This window comes from Charadrius vociferus, unplaced genomic scaffold (assembly GCF_000708025.1).
Source record: "Charadrius vociferus isolate BGI_N301 unplaced genomic scaffold, ASM70802v2 scaffold751, whole genome shotgun sequence".
Lineage (NCBI taxonomy): Eukaryota > Metazoa > Chordata > Aves > Charadriiformes > Charadriidae > Charadrius > Charadrius vociferus.
The window spans coordinates 235,660-244,159 of NW_009646956.1; positions in this window are offsets into that span (position 1 = coordinate 235,660).

The window sequence follows — 8,500 nt, forward strand, 5'->3', positions numbered from 1 at the left end:
CATCCGCTGTGTCTACATTTCATTTCTGTCATGTGTAAATAGAGCATCAAAGCTTGGCGGTAATGGCTGCTATCCCACAGCAGGTTTGCTAGGGTTTAGAGAAGAGTCTAAGTAGCCCTCTCTAAACAGCCGTGTCCAAATAAACCCAATACTTGCCACCAGCAAAAGTCAGAAAGCGACAGATGCAAGGAATCCTTCTCAGCCCAGCTTCATTTACTGCTGCTCCTCAGTACAATTATCCATCCTCACTTTGCCGATGGTAAAACTGAGAGCCAAAGAGACAAAATTTGTCCAGAATCACAAAGGGAGCCCATGGTTGACAGAACATTGAACTGAAACCATTGGATAACAGTGCAAGCCCCGAAACTTCCTATCCTCCACCTCTTTCAGTTTTGGACTTCCCAGTATCTGGACTCTGCAGGAGTCCAGGAGGTCCAAGAAAAAAAAAAAAAGAAAAAAAAAAAAAAAAAAAAAGTAAAAAAAAAAAAAAAATCAAAGCACTGTCAGCGCATTCAGACATGATTTGGGTTTGGCGGTACCTGATCCACCTGCCAACAAGGCAGGTTTGGGCAAGTACAAAGAGGATCTCATCTCACCTGTGTGCTCTAGATGCCCCATCAAAATGTGACCCAGATTTTTGCATGCTGATGGGGAAGAGGCACGACTTTCATGGTTTCATTCCCATTTTGGCTCTATATGGGACCGGAAGGGACAAAATCACAACTCAACAGTCTGCGGGGGAATCCCCTTCCCAGGAAATCTGCCGCTAGAAATAGCAGATGCTTCTCCAAGGGTTCCCAGCTTGGTTTGGTAGACCCAAGGGGCGGACATTCTTAGACTAACAGCCAGGGAAATTTTGGCAATGCCTCTAGAATTGCCTCATGGAGTTTTCAGGGTTCACCCATCAGCAATGTCTGACACAGCAACTGAGATTAAAACTGTGTGGGTGGGTACATGTTTGTGCCTGCTAGTGAGCCTGTAAAAGATAACACACACAGCGTGATAGTTTGGTCTATTGAATTGGGACTCCAGAAATCCATTTTTAGCTTGCAACTGCCCTGTTCCCTATCCTTAAATAACTCACTGTTGCTTCTTCCCACTGTTTCCCCCTCTATAAAACGGGATGTATTCCCTGTTAGGTCTTCTTGCCTTGGTACTGCATGGATCTATCCAAATGAGCTTCAGTTATGCCATACACTTGCCTGGAAGTCCCAACACAGATTCAAAGCTTGCTTGTAAAGACTCCTTACCCGCTACATGGAGAGAAGACGCCTTCAACTTTTTCTCAGAGTGCACAGCAACATATGCACACGCTGACAGGGTCATAACTCTCTTTGTAAGGAGATTTGGGAGCTAGAGCTGAGAAGCACCACAGAAAAATGAAGTATCACTATTAAAAAAGCGTTTCTCATATGTACACACAAAGCTCAGCTTCAAGGTGGCAAACCTATTTGTTTGCAGAACATAAGCCTGTAGAAGCTTGATTAGAGAAGATGCAAGGCACACCGACCCTGCTCCAAGCTCATTTAGGCATGCACTGGCCATCAGAGAGCTCACTTCTATGCCTGGCTTTTAGGCTTGGACGACTCTTATTTCGAAAGGTGGGGGGGACACCCAGGCATTTGCCCAGGTGGGAATCACAGGGCTTGACACCAAAATACGCCGAAACCTCAACACTGGATTGACTTCAGCCTGCGCAGGCCTTTGCAACGCACAGGCAAAAGACTTGACAACAGCCAAAAATGCCCTGGGAAGTTACTGGTCTCCTGAGACTAAATCCAGACGCTCTCTTCTTCCCCGTCCACCTCCACTTCTATCACCATTTTATTGTGAACATTTGTGGTTTAATTTCCACCTCCCCCCCACCTTTTTTCTATTCCAACACCACTAAAACCTGGCAGGTTTTAAAATCCCTGTGTATCTTGATGAGAGGAGGGCCAGAATGACTCCTTTGGGGACAATGGATTAGATGCTCCTGCAGTGTGCCTACAAAGTCAAAACCAAATTCTTCCTTTTTATAGGAATTCATTCAAAGCCTATTGATCTGAGCCTTCGTCCTGGTCTTAACGGTCTCTGAGTGTGAATTTTTTTGATCAAGGTTTCAAATATGACATTCAGGTCTGTGCCCTTATCTGCTCAGTCAGCCACCCCAGCGCCCTTCGCCTCCTCCATGCCCCGTGCCCTTTCCCACACGCTATGCCTGACTCCATGACAAAAACCATATACTGCTCCATCTCCCAAAACGGCCCCCCAGATTTGTACCTTTGCTCCCCACCAACACCATCGCATTCAGCTTTTCAACAAGGAACAAGATTGCTGATGACGCAGGTGTGGTTCCTCACAGACACTACTGCAGAAGGTGGGTACAGCTAGGAGGATTATGGAGGCTGAAATCACTCCCTGGGAGTCATTACAAGCGATTACTAAGCTGAACCTAGGGACTCCTTATTACCTGAATTATTGTTCTGGAAGCAGCTCTTGCAGTCTGCTAAAGAGGTTGTACATGAGGACTCACGCTTATGGATTATGACAGCTCGGAGTTACTCTGTGCTACAGCATCAGGGTGCAAAAGAGAAACTTCTGTATGTGAATAGTTGTAAGAGCAGTCACCTACGGCTCCTGCCTGACCATTCCAGCACACCTGAACTGCCGATGTGGTCATCATATGACCCCATTTGATCACTGAGCAATGCCATCAGCCATCCTTACAGGCTTTTGAGAGCTGGCAACCAGGCCAATGCACCACAGACACTTCCAGAGCAGAGAAGGATGGCCTCCGATTGTGCCAGAGAAAGAGGGCTGAGAAATCTCTGACCATGAGCAGCTGAGTAATTCAGGACCTTACCCCTCTCCTTTAAAATGGTTTCCCTTACATTAATCATTAACTAATAATCATTAGAGAGGAAATAATCATTAATTTCAAGGATATAGATGGTACCCAAGCCTTGGCAGCTCCTGCACCACCTTCTTTTTCCAGACCACTGTAACCCAGCCTCATCCACGTTCCCAGATCCAGCAACTTTTGCTCAGGCTACATCAGGTTACACACCAGATATGCTGCCCAAGCTGTGAAAGTATAACCCTTCCCCTCACGTGTCTCTCCTGCAAGCCACAGAAAAGCAAGGACACAGCTCCATGACCCCCCCCAAAAAAAGGGATCTGAGCAGGAGAGGAGAGGCAGGCAGGCAGACAGATATGCAACAGCGAGCACAAGGCAGCAGTGAGATCACCAAGACGACTGGGAGAAGCAATAGCCCCAGATTTATGTCCAGGTTTGAATGTCTGCTGGAGCAGAAGGTCAGGGGAACAACCCTGCCTGCCAGAGAAGAGGAGCAGTAAATCCTGACTCCTACCACAGCTGGCCTGGAAATTACAGAAGAAGGATTAAATTGTTCTATTACACAATCCTGAAAGATGACATGGCTTTTCCTGGTACCATCACTCTAAATTTCAGATCTTTCTATATGGGGCTACTGAAATCTGTAGCTGTATCTTTTGGGCTGCGTTACTAATGGAAGATGAATTAGACCCAAACAAGGATGCCGTTTAAGGTCCAGCCAAGCCACAATAGTTTAAGATCATATACACAGCCACAGGATACTGCTCCTAAGGTAGGGAGACAGAGCCAAGCAAATCAGGTAGAACATGCCATCAAGAAGCTCGAGGGCCTGCTATCACTTCAGACAAAACAGAGAGACGAAGATGGTTTTATGCAAACACATGGATTAATGGCAGATAAAAAAGGGTTAGGGTGTAGCAAGAACAGGAAAAATATGTCAAGTTCTGAAGAAAAAAGGCATTTTACGTGTTTTAATAAATAAAGCACATTTCCATTCATCACCATTCAGAAAGTCAATAAATAATGAAATTGCAAAGTAGTAATTACTATGGGTTGATTCCCCCCCTTTTTGAAAAACACATCAGAATTGGGGTTCTTTATTGCCAAACTGATGGGAATAGCAGTGCCAGGTGCTATTAATAAGAGGCTGCCTACAGCCTGGAGGAACTCAGCCATTCTCACCAGGACTTTCTACCCATTCTCAGACTTCAATTTTCATTCATCAAAAATAATAAAAAAAGGTTTCAAGCACACAGAGTGGATTGATACGTACATGGTTCTCCTCCCCCCTTCCCCCTTAATGACTTTGCCAAAGGAGAAGAATAATTCACTTGTGGCCAAGAACTCCTTTTAAAAGTGTTTGTTGTTTTATAGCTATTCATTGTACTTAATTATAGACGTGTTATAGCTCGCGTGATCTCCTTCCCTTCCTGGAGTGAGTTACATAATCAGCCACCACCACATGCTTCCACCTACGACAACCATATTACAGCATAAGGGATGGATCTTGCTAAATAGTCATTTCCCAGAGCTTATTACTGCAAGCAGTCTGAGGGATGCAAATACGCAGGTGCTCATCACCTTTCCTAGTCCTCAGGAAGTCCATGAGACCACAGGAAGAGGCAGACACCATGCCTACTCATAGACAGCGGCTGAAGTGATCCCTGTGAGTTGTGAGGCTCCATTCCCTTGGCTAGCCAAAAGGGCTAAGAGACTTCAGACACAGCTTCAGCTGCCCAGCGGTGCTAAGATTTTGATCCATCACCTGGTTGTGGACCCACTGACCTCTCTTGCATCGTCTGATACTCAAGCCGTTCAACACCAGTGTCCTGCCTTCCCACCTGAACGGCTTCAGAAGCTTTCTCAGGTTACCTCACTGACCCTGCAGGCTTATGAGAAGTTCAACAGATGCCACACTTTCATATGAGAGCACCTAGACACTGAACTAGACACATCATTACAAACAAAATCACACGCCTTTCCACCATAAACAACCCTAGCCAAAACCACAAGCAGAGCAAACAATTCCAATGTCACTACACAAAATCACAGGAAAAGTAACAATCCCCCAAACCCATACTATCAGACGAAGTAACATATGAATACCAATCTACCCGGCACTCTTAATTTCCTTCTGGTTTCTGACCGTGCTTGTTGTGCCGAAGGTCTGTTTCACAAACAAGAGACTTATTCTGGTCCAGAAGAGGAAAGCAGGTGTAGTGTGAAAGATGCGGGACTCCAAGAACTGCAACTTTCTGTAAAAATTACAAGCCCCTTCAGAAATCTGCAACAAAACCCACAAACAAGTTGGCAACTTTTGAACGTTTTCAGCATGCAAAGTTGCACAGCGAGCAAGAAACTGCTGCTCATCCACAGCTCAGCGGAAACCTCCGCCAAGGCTGCAAGCGGGTTAGAAGTCAGGTGCACGGTGCCAGCCCCGCTGACGCTGGGCATTACTGTGCCAAAGACAGGTCACCTGGCCGGCGGGCACTGCCGCAGAGAGAGCCCTGCCCTGTTGAAAGCCCTCCTGCAAGCAAAGAGGTTTTGAAACTGGCACGGGCAAGGAGGCGGGACAGTCATTCCCTTAGCCACAACAGTGCCCCAGCCCCAGCCTGGCTCTGGAAGGAGACCTGCCTTCCGAGGGCAGGCGGGCACGCACGAGGAACGTGTGCACGGGCACTCCAGAAGTCACGGGTCACAGCAGCCCAGTTAAGACAGCAGCTGTCGTTCCAGCACCAACCAGGGACAGAGGAGGCTGAGCTCTGCTTGTCACAGGGATGCACTCAGTGCATCCAACTGTCTTACAGATTAATAATAAGCTTCAGCCTCCAGCCACGCCAGAGACTTCACAAGAGCAATTTATCACAATAATTAAAAAAAGCATTACAAGGATTCTGGAGATAGCCATCGGTCAAGGAGCAGAGGAGGGGAAAAAGCTTTCCCTGGGCTCTCACAGGTTACATTTCTTAGCCTCCTCTCCAATAACAGATCATTTCCACCAAATGGAGACAGCTTCAGGAACCTGTCACATCACTGGCCTTTCACATCGTCCTCTCTGCTTTTCTTTCCTCTTCCTGCCTTCCTCACATCTCCATTCACTTTGTGCACTCTGTTTCAGCTATCCAATCAAAAGGGGAAGGAAAAAAGGATTAAGACATAAAAGTTTATTGATTGATTTAAAATTATGCTTTGAAACAAAACCCTCTGGATTGGAAAGCTTGTATTTCAATGTGAAAAGGGATGGTGGAACACAGGAAACACACCGCGAAATAAACAACCTCATTGCAGAGCATATATTTTGTCTTCATTATGCCCCTGAGAAGGTGTTAATATACAACGTACAATGTATTAATCACCCCTCTAACTTCCAAATGCGAAATGCATCATTAACATTCATGTTGTTTTCAATTAGTTTCCTGTATGGGAAGGAGGGGAACAAAGACAGGTTCCCTCACTAAATTTTGTTTCCTTTGCAAAGCATGGGGATCATAAAAAGCAGCCGGGGTGAAACTCCTGCACTCCCGACCGTATACAAGGGCCCGCTGACAGCAAGATGCAGAAAGGCTTTTAACTGATGTGGCTATTAGAAAAAGCCAATGCTATGGATAGTGCTTTCAGGCAACCAGGTAATTTAGAAGTGTAAGTTCCATTTTCAGGAGTGATTCAAGTACTTTGGGACAGATTTTCAAAGGATATCAGCCACCGAAAGAGGCAAATAAGCACCTAGTGGGATTTTTAAGAGCCCCTAAACTAATAAGGCCCCTGACTCCTATTGATACTTTCATTTAAAAAGAAGGGCTTTGAAGCTTCTTTGATCAGTGTCTTAGAAATTCTCCAGTACAGATACAAGCTCTCCTCTGGAGAAAAACTGTTTGTTGACCATTTGAGAAACACTCGTCTTTCACAGACTCTTTTGCCAGTGGACCCAAGGTTCAAAGTCACTCATTTAGGGTGCCATGCCTTGGTGGCTACCTGTCCCTAAAGGCAGCTAAATGCCTGTCCATTTGGAGATGTTATTACTTAAACTTGATAGGATCTAGTTTCTGGGTGCTCACCACTTCTGAAAGGAGATGTGCGCTCTTGAGAACTAGAAGGGCAACACCACCCATAAGTTAGCTGTAAAATTTCCCATCCAGCCAAACTCTTGCATGTCTCTTGGCCATTCTTTCAGGAACTTGGCTTCAATGGCAAAGCTGAAGCAGTTCAAAAAAGCTTGTTGAAAAAAAAAAAAAAAATCTATGAACACTGGACTCTTTTGCTAAACCAGCTCCTACTTAGAGATCAGCAAGGACCCCTGTGGTTGTCCAGGCCCCCTTCCAAAACAACCAGCCACGGGCTTTCTTGAGCTCATTCCAATTTCAAGTTGCTGTTCATGGACAATTGACCACAAGCCTCAGGGGAGATATTACAGTCTCTAATTACTCTCACTGTTCAAAAACATCTGTCTCATATCTAGGCAGAGTTTCTTGAGCTCCAAGTTACTTGCAAATGGCCCTTACTGTACTTTCTTGGACAAAAAGCTGGAGTCACCTTGCCACTAGCAAGAAAAAGTAGGATTTTGTAAAGAGAAAGTCAGACACCCTGAGCCCAGGAGGATGACTCACATCTGAGATATCACCTCCAGAGGGAACACAGCCCAATTCTTCTACATTGACTTAAGGAAGAGATGAGACGCCTCAGTGAGGGCAAGTAGGATGCACACAGGGTGAGGTATGCGTACGAGAGTTGAGCTCTCCCTCAAAAAGTCTAACCCCTAGCCAACACGGACACACCACCACGCAGCCTCCACAGAGCCCAGCTGTTAAAGTAGTCCAACAGAAACTCCTTGGCTTAACGTGGGAATTTAAAAGGATGTACCCAAGGTCCAACAACTGAAACAGGACCAAGCCCATGTTCCAGTTACAAAGATGCAGCACTGGCTCTGCCTCATCCCAAGCTGCCATCCCTACCTGCAGAGGCAGAGTCACTGTGTACAGGTTACTCGATACAGAAGGCAATAGGATTCAGCTGTTGTTCCCCAATGTGAGAAGCGATAATCAAAAAACTCCCACATAGATCAAAGCAAAGACAAATACAGAGCCCTTCCTAATTAACAGGAGTTACGTGCATCTTCCTTTAACTGTGGCAACAAATTCCACTTAATCCCCCTCATTATATCACGTGAGCTGTTACACAAAATAGTCTTTTATTTAAAAGTGACACGGCCAGTGACAGACAGAGCTGTCTGCCTCCGTCTAACATTCAGCCCAAAACCATATCTCGGCCATTCCCTACTAGCCATGATCCTCCATAGATGGTTACTGCACAGCAGCCCATGGGGGATAAGCCAAGCCAAAAAGTTCCCACGTTCTAGAAACCTGAAGCCACCCAGTGGAACAGGTTGCTATGGTTGCCAAGATTTAATCCAAATTGATACAGGTAAAAAAAAGAAAAATGTAGCGATTAAAAATAAATAAATAGACAAATCTGGGCCTTGTGCCATGAAAAATGTGAAGTTGTCCTTGAATCCAGTAGCAAATGAGGCATGAAATGTATCAAAATGTGATATTGAATATAAGGATGTGTTTAATATTTTACAACACTGGAAGTCTTGTTACAAAAGAGTTAGATAATAAATCAAGCTGAGAAGGGCCAGTTCTTCCTTTCTCTCCCCTCTCTTTC